The sequence below is a fragment of the Ornithodoros turicata genome, unplaced genomic scaffold (genome assembly GCF_037126465.1).
Source record: "Ornithodoros turicata isolate Travis unplaced genomic scaffold, ASM3712646v1 Chromosome12, whole genome shotgun sequence".
In the NCBI taxonomy this organism is placed as follows: Eukaryota; Metazoa; Arthropoda; class Arachnida; order Ixodida; family Argasidae; genus Ornithodoros; species Ornithodoros turicata.
The window spans coordinates 18,277-31,368 of record NW_026999301.1 but is presented as its reverse complement, the minus strand read 5'-3'; the positions used below and the strand labels follow the sequence as shown (position 1 = coordinate 31,368).

General features: G+C 44.2%; 1 non-coding gene across 1 annotated transcript; it reads right to left on the bottom strand.

The window, feature by feature from the left end:
• Positions 1–2,219: 2,219 nt before the first annotated feature.
• Positions 2,220–2,296, bottom strand: Trnat-ggu (transfer RNA threonine (anticodon GGU)). The gene has a single exon. It is a non-coding gene; the product is annotated as a tRNA-Thr (tRNA).
• Positions 2,297–13,092: the final 10,796 nt, after the last annotated feature.

The following is a 13,092-nucleotide window of genomic DNA, read 5'->3' as shown; positions in this document are numbered from 1 at the left end:
CAGGCTGGAGATAGTTGCATTAGCGTGCCTTCCGTGTTGGTAACGGATACAATCCAGCAATTCATTGATAACTAACGCGAATTCTGTTTCGGGGGGGGGGGCGTTTACCTGGTGCCCTGTTTGCGTGATATCTTTTTGATAACTTCGTGATAATTTGTGATTACAGCATGACGGCCTTGGCTGCCACTAGGGGTCGGGTGTGCTGTTGGTGTATTTAAGATGTGTGTCCCTGCCATTAAAGTTGTTTGTCAGTCAGTGCTTCGTCTGTGTTGTCTTTTTGTGTCCCCTGCACCGGGGTTTTATCGCTTTCAATTATTTTGTATTTTCGCACATTTTTAATAGAGCACAAAAAGGCGCTGTCGTGTCGGTTCTTGTGGGGTAGACCCTCCAGAGTTGTACTCTACATCTTTGCAATCACGCAGTCAACGTATTTTCATGAATTACAAAGATTAATTAAGAAGGTTAGTTAACCGCTGCGCTATTTACTGATACACCACCACAATTGAGTAGATCCCGTCGGGACTAGATATATTCAACGACTTTGGCGAAAAAAAAAGTCAGTCGCGGATTTAATAAAATTTTCTCGGTCTTACGTCACGTACCCTGTATATATGACAATAAGCATGCATGTATTGTTAACATATTCATTATTTTGGTGAGTTTTGGCGTTATGATCCCAGTTGTCGCTGCGCCACAAAACTCCGAATCATCATCATAATTATTTTGGTACTTAGAACGAGTTAACCCGTAAGGAGATTACGGTCTTGCGCAATGCTGAGAACGAAAGTTTTGGCGAGTTGGGGAATAAATCAAGTTTAAGCCACATGTCCGAAATTTATGCTAAATTATTTACATGTATTAACACTGCAAGAGACACGCGTGGTAGTTTGTTCATCTTAATTCCCTTTACCATTAGAGCGCGTCTAACTCGATGTTGACTCACATAGTTGGTTCCGTCGTCACATCGATCTCTAATGAAACTTTGATGAGTTGCTCCTTCACAGAGAACAAAGGACGCTTAAGCCACAAGTTCGAAATTCATGTTAGAGGATTGACAATCATCTACATTATAACAAAAACGCCCGGCACTGTGCAAAACGGAGATTCTTGTAACGGGGAAGTAAGTCAAAACGAACAGCATGCAGTACGACATAGAGCTAGTACGGCATTATTAGGCCAAAACTCTGACGCTCTCGCCCTGCCGTTACTCTCATAACTCCACAAAAAGACAAAAAAAAATTTAAAATACAGGAATATAATAATAATAAAAAAACGCTAAGTACGCCACGGATCGAACCACGGCCCTCGAAAGCTATAACCAAAGTCTTCACCAGTGGACCAACACCGCCCGTTGCTGTCACCTTCAGGAATGAAGATACAGACGCTTCGCAGGCCATACTGAGCTTGTCAACACTTCTTTTGTCGTGTGAACAACATTGGAGCGGCCCACAGTTGCGCACAAAGTTGCAAAGCGTAAGAGACAACTTCAGCTTTCATGTCTGACATGGGCATTTTCTGCAGAACTCATTGTTTTGACCAAGTACGAGAAAAATAGTACACCAATGCATTCTGCCACGAAGCCAACACGGCGAAAATAAGTCCTCCAGGAACAAAACTGACGTTCTTGCGCTTCCATTCCACTTGTACGCCATCGAAGGGCCTCTCACAACAATACCCATGTGTGGGCGTTTCTTTCTGAAGCTCAGGGTCAACAGATATTCTAACAAAACCAGATGGGATGCATTGCTTCAATGGAGGGCAGCGAGTACGCCGGTCAAGCCAACTTCAAGAAGCTATGTCCCGCACTTCTGGGAATGCTTTGGGAAGTTATTATCAGTGTGTGCAATATAATTACGTGAACATGCACTGTTGTGTTGTCAGATGTTCTTAAAACCGAACGGTAATTGGTGATAAACAAAAAGTATACTGCCAAAATTTTCTCAAATACGTTAACATAAACGAATCCATCGAATAGCGACATCTTAATCATTAATATGACAAGAGATAACGCTTCAAAATTCATATTCCACCCGCAGGCGCATAATGTACCAACCATGCTTTCAAAATTATATCTAGCTCAAGAAGTGAGGTCAAAAGCAGTTACTAAATCTAAATAAGCAGAGAAAAGTTCAACTGACGCGTAAGGTTAACTTCCCCGCTACACACCGCTGCAACGCGGAGAAGCCACTTTGACTATGAAAGATGAAAGTCACTGAAAAGGTTAACCAGCTGTAGGACTCGAACCCACATCCTCTGGATTACCGGTCCAGGGCTCTACCAATTGAGCTAAGCTAACACGCCTTCTCAGCGACTTCCAGGGTGCGTCATCTGAAGGGACAAACCAGTCACTCTCACTCACTCATAATCCTTTCACTCTTACATTTTGCACACTCATACATACGACAGGGATCGACGCAAGCGGCGATTGTTGAACATGAGATAACGGATGAGGTAATCCAGAAGATGTGGGTTCGAGTCCTACAGCTGGTTAACCTTTTCAGTGACTTTCATCTTTCATCGTTAATTTCTTAGGCAACTCGAGGTCTCGTATGTGATTCTCCCTTCTATGTTGTTCCAGCCTCAGAACATCAGTTATCTCACTTTGACTGTTTCCAAATTTTGGTATTTGGGCAATGTTTGCCGTGCAAGGGAACCGCAGACGATTGAGTGACTCTGAAACTTCTTCTAAATGTTGAATCTAGAGGTACCCTGCAACGCATATCCTCGAGAATATTACAGTGCATCATACATTACCAGAGATATTAAGCGATGAAATCGTTTCCTGCGTGAAAATCCCCATGCCTCCTGTATTCACGGTCCGAATTGTGGGATGTCTGGGGAACCAAATGTATTTCATGTATAGCGATATTTTTCGTTTGTATAAGCTTAGAATAGATGTCTGAACGTGTATCCTCGGGAATATTACGATACCTTGGATAGAACAGCTGCTACAGTACTTTCATATTGTCTTGGCGGCAAGTTTCACTCAATGGTCGCGAGAGGGAGCAAGGCGTCGCTGTCCACGAAAGCTGGGAATGTTGCACTGATTGTTCTTCCCAGCAACCGGCTGGTGCTGCTTTTCTGCTGCTGCCGTACTGTCGGCGGGTGGGGGTAGAGCGTGTATAGGGAGACACAGGTAAGGTTTGTCTGCACAGATTGAGCGGCACATTTCGCCCACGTGTTCTGCTTGGGAAATCTTCACCATGGTTTGTTTTTTAGGACATCCGTATCTCTTCCGTTATCTCTACAGCGATTGCACAGCGGAAAGGCCTCACAGTGAATGCAGAACAATGGCATGAGATTGTACAGACAAAAACTTCCTGATAAGGCTGGAAGAAGTGCAGCAACTCAGTTCGGTCATCGTTACACTCGCAGGGTCACACACACGCACAGGATCGCACAGTCGCAGGGCCACACGGCAAAAAAGGTCAGTCGTTCTGGTGTGTTGCTTGCATATAATCTTTTCTTGTATTTGGTGCACTTCATTAACATAGACATGTCTCGTGAAGGTGGATGTTCAGGCTTTTCTCTCCCCCCATTCCCAGCGTTAAATGTCACTAAACCAAGGAAAAATTTTAGTACAATAGTAATAATAATGAAATAATAATAATAGCGTACGTATTCATGTAATTTTTGCTGTGAGTGTTAATACTGAACTTTGTCATGCGCACTGTGTATCGGAAACAAACTCCATAACAGTAGCAACATAACGGAGTCGGTTAAATTAGCAATATAATAGCGAGTTTTAGTTACATCGAAAAGTGATCACGAGAACAGTTCCGAAAACATGACAAGGCAATCGTCCTGTTTCTTTGAAGTGGGTGACGTCACATTGTCACAGCATCTTCGTGATATGACAGCTCTTCGTGAGGAGTGTCCTGCCTGTATGTAGCCTCCAGAACCTCCTGATACTGGACTATTTCGGCAAATCAGGAAGACTAGGTGTTCTTAATGTCGTTACTACAATTACTCAAACCACGCATTTTTCACTCAGGCACATACACACGGCAGGGATAATTTTCACTCACCGAGACGAGGACCTGACGCATCTCTATCAGTTCATACCCAATGTGGAATAGAATGTACACGTACACTGTAAGATGCATCACAGGAAACGAAACTATGCGCAAAACATAAACTGGCGCTCGAAGCACGTCCAGTAGAAAACTTACCGCAAAATACGACATTTCCAACTGGTGGATGTGGCACGTTCTCAGGGGAGGGGAAGCATTGTGCGTATTACTTTGCAGCATCTGGGGGAAGCCCCAAGGAGGACAGTATAGCTGAACAACATAGGGGATAAAGCACGGGTCGCCTTTCAGTCTCGGCGTACAAGGCAAGCCAACGCGAGCTTCTTCTAATTTGTTTTTTGTTTTTCGTTTGTTGCTGGTTTCATGCTTTCTTTTTTTTTTTTTTGCGTGAAAACGTCTGTAAGTTCGGTTTGCTAGCCAAGACAAAATTTACGATGCAATGAAATTATGCCGAATTTCCTGACGCGATAACTCTGTGAGTTATAAACCGATAGCAACCAACCGGTTGAATTCAGATAACTTGCACTTGCAAGATTCTAGGTTATTACTGTGGCTGACGCGATCGCTGGGTGTGGCGAGTGCGTGCGAGAGAGACGAAAATATAGGGGTACACGTACCTTGCGAGCACTCTACTTCGCGAGTGCGTGAAGCTAGGACGCCGACAGGTGTGTCGTTGGAAAGCGCTCGAGTGGTTCTACGTGGACTTTAAGCTATACTGGCTTCAACAACAATAGCCAAAATTTTATAAATTTGCAAAGTTGAAATATCAAAATTTTGCATAATGTCGGCATACAGGGTGTCCCAGAAAACGTGTCTTTGAATTGTAATTAAAAAAAACTACGCCACCTAGGTGGTCAACGGCATTTGTTCTTACCAGGTTTTTGCCACCTTCTGATGCGTATGTCATGTAACGTAAGTTTAGTTATCTAAACTGTTGCGAAGTAAACTCGGAAGTTTACCAAGTAAAGGTCACTTTTTACCCCGCCAACATGAACAACGTGCCGAATTTACTTAAATTCATGATAATTACCAGTGATATTCAGGATCTATCCTATCGGGAAAAGTTGCCGAACATCGTACTTCTCAGAGCACTTGAGTATAACGCGCTACGACATTTTGAGCGCGATCGCTGTGAGTCCGATGTAAGGAGGTTGGAAACCCAGTTTCATATTTCCTTTCGTCTGTCTGACAACGATTGTGCTGAACAATTTGTCACGTGCTAACCTCTGGGAGCTCTGTAGAGCATGATATTCGGCTACTTTTTTTTTTTCCCGATACGATAGCTCCTCGATATTCCTGTCAATTATCATTAATTTGAGTAAATTTGGCACGCTCTTCACATTGGTGGGGTAAAAAAGTGACCATTACTTGGCAAATTTCCGAGTTCAGTTCTCAAAGATTTACGTAATTAAACTTCCGTTACATGACATTCACATTGGGAGGTGGCAAAAACCCAGTAAGAACAAATGCCGTTGACCGCATGATTCCATGTGGCGTAGTTTTATTATTATTATTATTATTAAAATTCAATGACACGTTTTCTGAGACACCCTGAATATGGAACTAAAATATGATCAAAATCGAAGGAAACGGCAATCAGAAGAAAGGGCGGCTCGAAAGAACCCCCAAAGCCCAGCACCGAGCGAGGGAGAGCTACTGGAGCACCGTAGATTTGCGGCAGACGCAACTTCGACTGCGGGCACGCACGACGAGCCCTTACCCTCTTGAATAAACAATAGAGACTTGTATTTCTTGTAGTAAAATCCTGCAAAGAAGCAAACGAATGTGACAGCTTGACGTTTCCAGGTGAAATACCACTGCTCGGGCACAACTGAGCCCTCCCCTAATCAGTTTGCATTTTTACGTTGACACCATGGCACGTGGCTTCAAACTGGCATTAGGGGATGCTGCACCAATCCAATATACAATGGAACAACTAGGGAAGGGTGTATGACTCAGGATCTTATCCGGTGCGATTCTCAGAAGCCTCTTTGTTGGTGGTAAAATTATCTAAGCAATAGGGACGTTTTGGAAAGCGTAGAAGTTTCACGATAACGTTTTCGAAAACATGATAAGCCACTCGCCCGATTCCTTTGGAATGGGCGAAATTGCGGTGCTCATATCTGATTGAGTGACAGCGATATGAAGTCGGAATGGGAGAGCGCCCGTTAGCCTATCACGCCATCTGTGAACGCTCGCTGGAGAATTCCGTTTCCCTCACTCTCTTCGAACCTCGGCAGATGGCAGCACAGAGACGTGCAATTCAGTGCCGTGTATGCCAAAGGGAGCCTGGCCATTAGGAGGAGCCTAAAAAAGAGGCTGGACCTGTCAATCAAACTTGGGCGCATTTCATTGGTGACTGTTTTCCATGGGCGCTGCCATGACACCAAATTTTCTCAAGATAGAGGATGGTGCTTGGAACGGCGAAGCGGAGATTTCGTGACAAAAAATTTTCAGACTACTTTAATTTCATACTGTGAGTATATATGTTCATGTACGCATCTGCAAAATCAGCTTCAAGTTTCGCTCCGCCATCGTTACTTACGTGAAAATGGGATGTTTCATCTCTAACATTAGGCCTAGTTGACACCGTGATATACCAAGAAAATAGCCAGAAGGACGACCCTTATACGTAAGACTTTGCATTATATAATTGCATTTTATTTATGCATACATCTTTTCTCATTTTTGATTCGATCTACTTACATTACGTGATTTAAAACTTCATACCGGGTGTCGTCTGCTAAGAAGAAGCGGTTGTACCGCTCTCCTGGCCAATCATTTCTGCAATTCTGAGCCTTCCCAACATGCCTCTCTCCATTCAGATGGCGTTGATAAAAGTGGGCGCAAAATCCGTCGTTTTGGTCTGTCACCAGTGATATCCATTTCAATCCAAATCAATCGAGTTTCTCCAAAATGGTGGCACCCAGTAAATAAGGGCGAGGTATAAGTACTGGATGGATGTAATAATAGACAACTGCATTTCGACCTGTGATTGGCCAGATACCTCAAAAGGTGGGTGGAGCTTTAGGTATAGGCAGGTCCCATTAATGACCAGACTCCCTTTGGCATGGACGGCATTGGTGCAATTCATACCCCGTAGTGCTTCCGTCACGCGCTATTGTCCGCAATTCGGCTCGTGCGAGTATTCATCTTCGTGCGTAGAACGCTCGTGGTTTCAGTTCACATATTTCTTACGCGTAGTAGTGCAATAATACTCTCTTTCGCTCAACTATACGACACGAGATTACGTGGTCATCCGCTCGGTTCGCGGATGACCACGTGCAAGCGCTTGTCTTGTAATCATCGTGATAAAGGGACATCGCCACACGCACTCAGCGATATGCCATGCGGACGCCTTGCCAGCCAGGTAGACAAGGAGACGGGGCAGCGAAAGGTCACTCATGACTGTTCCTTATGGAGGAATCACTTCATCGCAAGACAATAAGAAAGGTTGTTCGCACACCGCTCAGAAACTTCGTAAAATATCGTCAAAACAGAAGTACTGGCGTGTTCTCCTTGTATTACCCTTGACAATGACACATTTTGTAGAATTCCAGGACTATCCGTTCATTTGTATTGAGCCCGAATTCGCAAATATTTTAGTGTGCGACACTTTATCGAGAAGGCAGCACATGTTCGAGACGCAGCAAACTTTAATTTATTAAAAATCAACGGCTCAACGTTGTCCCCTAAAAAAATACATCATTGACTAGAGAAAAGAGCACACGCCAGTACCAACGTTATGATGGTCGTTTAGAGCGTCCACGTGTCTTGTGCGAACGAAAATCACTCATAGATTTCTGAAGAAGTGATTCTGCCTATCTTCCGGCACCCACGCGTGGCGTACCGAGCGGATGAAGGCGTAATCTAATGTTAGATGATTCAGTAAACGAAAACCAACTAATTACTCGCGTATTTACTAAGTGCTTTGTCTTTTCTATTTTTTTATCTTTTTCCTTTTTTCCTTTTTTGCTGCATGTGGCGGCACTCTGCTGCTTCATCCTCTCACATTGGGGGTGAAGGAAAGACGCGTCTCCGAAGATGCCCAATGAACAAAATAAAGAAGAAAAAAATGGTGTTCCTTCACGAATTGTTTGCAGACGATCTATTGAACGGATTTTTGTTCTGAAAAGGGCTCCGGTATCAGGTGACCGAAGGGACCAAATGTTCTCATTGGGACAACTTCGTAGCTTTTATAATTGAAATGTTAGTTATTGAAAGTTAATTAAGACATTGCCTTAGGAGTTTGCTAATGCCCTCCTAAGGATTGCCCTTTAGCATATCCCATATTGCAATTACTTTCGTGTCGAACAAAGTGACATATTTTTAAAAATATCTTCGCATTTAGCTGGGACACTCTGTATTTATATTGTACGAAGGATCTCACGAGGAATTGAAGCGCATATTTGACACACTTAGCAACATGTGGACAAACAAAGGTTCCCAGTGGATGGCAAAACGCAATAGTTGGAAAAGGATTTCCTGGCTCACGGGCGAACGGTCACGGTTCCTGCAGCTTGTGGGGACATGAAAAACACTGCGACACGAAACAGTAACGGGGAACCTGGTTGGGTAATTCCATCATTCAGTTCTCTCAGAGGAGAGGTTGGTCTAAGAGTCTTTAGAGGAAGTGTCAAAGACGGAGAGAGGCGATGGAAGAAAAAATAACGACCAAGATGGAATGGTGCGGCACCCCATCCATCTCCTGAGTTACTGCGAAGACGGCTTGCTGGGAACTTTTTGACGTGTTTTCACTGTGCTCCCATCCTCTGGCACCCAGAAATGAATGATTCATTTCGTACTAGGATTAATATTGTGTCCTCTGCAGGCACATTTACTAGCGTCTCAGAACCGTCCAATGACTCAAGTCGTCCGATGTCTTTCAGGTTAGAATTCACTCGGTCACCAGAAAGTCGTACTTTTGTTAGATAAATAAGAAAAATAAAGTGTACGTTCACATTCCCTTTTGGTGTTACGGGGACGTAAGCATCAACTACTGTGCCTCAGCAGACATGACAAGGCTGTGCGGGTGCTTCAGTATACTCTAGTGAGATATTATGCAAAGTATTTAGAAAGTTTTCTCTCGGATCGGTGACTTGATGGCTAAGAAGAACAGAAACCGGAAGCTGACGAGAGCGCTCCCCTTAACGTTCAGTTAAAAATAATTGACTGTAAATTTAATCGATATATTTCGCACGCGATTCTGAGGATCAGAAGAAAGCGTGTGACACCATTTGGGTAGTTTGGTCCGGGCCTGTCTTCTTAAAGGGACACTGAAGTGCAAAAATTTCGCCTCGCCGAAGGAAAGATGCCGTTACCTTGACATCAACGCAAAGGGAACACGATTCATCCCTTCGTGATTTATGTGCGAAAGAAACCAAAATTTACTCTCGATCTCTCCCTTCCCTTCCGATGATGTGGATCTCGCTCTCATTAATGTCCTCAAACGACTTCTCCAATCATCTCGGGAGAGCGTTTGAGGAGACCGAGGAGCTCATTCCCCAACGTCGGGGTTCTTGAGAAGAAGGAGAGGGAAGGCGAGCTTTTTTTTAAATCGATATCCGCGTACTACCTGTGCTATTTATTCGTCTTTGCAAACGGGTTACATTTTTACAGCACAAATTCATTTTGCAGGCATCGAACAGTTTTACGTACCATTTATCAAGATGAAGGTCCTTTGTTTTCTTCTCCTGCTGCTTCTTACTGGTACTTGAATTACATATCTTTGTGCGGACGAGTAACCATTTTTGTCCCTCTCCCTCTCAATCGCTTTTTCGCTTTTTTCTTTTTTTTTTTTTTCTAACTTCTCACCACCATTTTTTTAGGGCTTCTCACTTCTCGTGCAGCTGTTCTTGATACCAGAAGAGACCCTGAGGGTGAGTAATGTAACTGGTACCTTACTGTACCACCTGTACTGTATCTCTAGCTGTTGCAAAATGCGAACTCCAACTATCAACAGTTAATGGACGCACACACAGTCCCTTCTGAAAAACAACCTACTAGCAATTAGTGGAAGCATATTTTAAGCGGGTTCGCCCTTCAGGAAAGTCACTGGGTTCTTAATTTCTCAGAAAATTTCTTCTAGGATCGGCTGTTCATTTATATACTACATACTTGTTTCGTATTCCTGTAGACGGTACGGGGAATGATTGTCCACACAACGAAATTGCCTGTACCTTCAAGTGCGAAAGGGATGGATTTGCATATGGAAGATGCACCGGGCTAGTGCTGGACCAGAAGTGCGAGTGCATCGCATGGTAATATCCAGATATTTCTGTCTTGTAATAAAGTATTATGTACCATCGTCATTTCTTGTGTCTTTTTGGCATAATAGCGAACTATTAGGGTTAATTCCTTTAACAATGGTTTGTCTAGTGTACGAACTGTGTGAAGGAAGACGACGAGGAGAGACGAGGAGAGGAGAACGGTGTTTGGGTTTGCGGTTTTTTGGGGGGCTTTGGAGTTCGTGGAGGTCGGTCCCGCGGTGGATCCGTTCCGAAATAAATAGGTGTTACTTTGGCCAGAAGTCTCTCTATTAAGGTCCGGGGCAAGAATTTTCTACAGATAAAGGTGGTGCCGAAACCCGGGAAGCGGACCTGCGAGAGAAGAGCCGAAAGACTTCGTGTGGTATCACAAGAAGCGCCGTGGAACGTTAGGCCTACCACCAGAACGAACAACCAGAGGATGGAAGAACTGAAGCGGCGTCGAGGAGGATTGAGGAGTGCTCTTTCTCGCTCAATCAATGGAGCATTGCAGAAGCTCACCGAAGCAGATCTTCACGTGGAAGAAATCAAGGTCCTGACTGCACAGCTAAAGAAGAAACTGGAGAAGTTGGAGGCAGTGGACGCAGAACTGGAGGTCCTCTGGACAGAACAAGAACTAGAGGCCGAACAACAAGAAAGCTTTTAATATAGTGACCGAGCGACAGCTCTATAGGCTCCGTGGGCTACCTAGGTGGCGCTGCTAAAAATTGACTTCTGCGCCCTCTGCGGCGGAACCAGGCAACGTTGAACTTAGTTGGCCAGACGGAATGCTCGCGATTGATAGCGGACAGAGGAAAACAACAGGTTTACTCGATGACGGAAATCTGTGTTCGCTGTGGGTTTCAGCCTCTTTGTGAGGCGGAATTGTTTTTTAGAGCAGCAAACCTTCATCCGGGTGGCTTACTCTATGAATCGAGGGATGTAACCGCCGTGGTGTAACCTGCCGCTGTGGTGACGTTTGTGAATCGCCACGAGTTTAAATCGTCGACGGACGTGCCGCAATGGTGGGGCAGACCGTCTGAAAATCCCAGTGCAGGAAGGACTTAGCGAGTTGTACCCAGGTAAGTAATTGGTTCTTGAACACTGCGTTGAAGTAGAGGATATCAAGGTGAAACCTTCTATAAATAATGCTTGGTTACAGAAAACAACGACGTTTATTTGCCCAAGATCGTACCAGTGCCCCCAGTGGATGTGCTCCAGCATTTCCAGGGTATCAATAGTCCATTGATGGATATGCTAAAGCTTGAGTCAGTGACAGCTATTGAAAAAGAGTGTCGTGCAGCACTGTTTGACATTGTCGACACCGTAGAGGAGCAAGTTGACATCGAACGTCTTTCTAGGGTACTGAAAAGGGGAAAATGAGGACAGACAAACATTCCACGCACTGGCCCCACACACAAAAGAAGAAATAGACTTTGAGGCAAGCTTGTGCGAAGAGGAGAAAGTTTTTTTAGGAAATACGTAAGCCTTTCAGAGCCTGAAATCTTAAAACTGGCCTGCGAAACCCGAAACAAGTCTACAAATTCCAGGTATGCAAGCTGTGGTCGCTGCACAGAAGTTTACATGCACAGGGGTGGATTCAGGATTTTACTGAGGGGGATCCAGCCCTGGCCAGCATGGTAGACACAATATCTCGGTCAATTAAACACTTTGTGAAGATAGAAATCCCTCTAGATCCACCCCTGAGTCTGTATGTCATTGTGCTGTAGCAAGCAGAATGCTGCATATGTGCAGCATGAGGTTTTGGAACAAACAAAATTTGCAACATGTGAGTTGAGTGGTTTTTTTTTTTATTAAATACAATTTATACTTCTCCAGGTGGCATGCAGCCAGGGAGGTCCGCCTCTCAAGCTCTGTAGCACACAGGGTGTGGACCAGACAAAAAGCTCATGCTTCATTGGCGACGGCTCTCTTGAACTCGAAGGCTTTTAAGAGTTAAGCAACAGAGTACGGCAAGCCATTAAATGCCAGGAGTTCATTGCGAAGCCTCACCACTTGATGAATCATACAGGTCTCAGAAAAGAAGGGGAAGCAAGAGACAAATTTTGAAAGAAGCATCATGTTCGAGTGATGCAGGTTGGGGTGTATCCAACTTCCTGTAGTGCTAACTGCTCTGTAACTATGGCTCTTCCCTTTCAGGCTGGAACGACTGTGCATCCCGTCCAGAACTGACTATCATGCAGTCCCGATGGGATCGTCGAAATATACAATGAGACCCACCTGCTCGAGATGAAATGTCCATTTTCCCGGCAGAAAAATATGCTTGTGAACTACGAAACTCAGGTGTGCTTTGTAGATTACCTGCAGTTCTGTGGAGGTAAACTTTGCTTGAAAAAGGCTCATCTATACTACAAGCAGGTTCAGGTCCAAATGTATGTGATTAATGTACAAAGGTGTTTTTTTCTTTGTCTACACAAGCAAGCAAGATATTACTCTACTTGTTCCCCGTGATGATGTGGCGTTAGCTCTAGCAGTCCCTAAGCTTGAGATGTTCTACTTTAACCACTTTTTGAAAGCACTCTGCGAGAAAAGAAAGACCGATAGTGCAGCCATTGTGTGAGTTTTTATTACGCACAAATGTGTATAGCAAAATACATTTCATACCTACATTGTATGCCTTTGTCAAAACTTTGCCTCACCCTGTCACCTCTCCTACCCAACTTCATCAGTCGTCTTCTGGTCGAATAATGTGTGGCTGCAAGTTTGCCAACACACAACAAAGACGAAATATGTCACTCAGCTTTGGCACCAATGCAGTGGGCACACGATTGTTCAACACATTATAGACCATGATT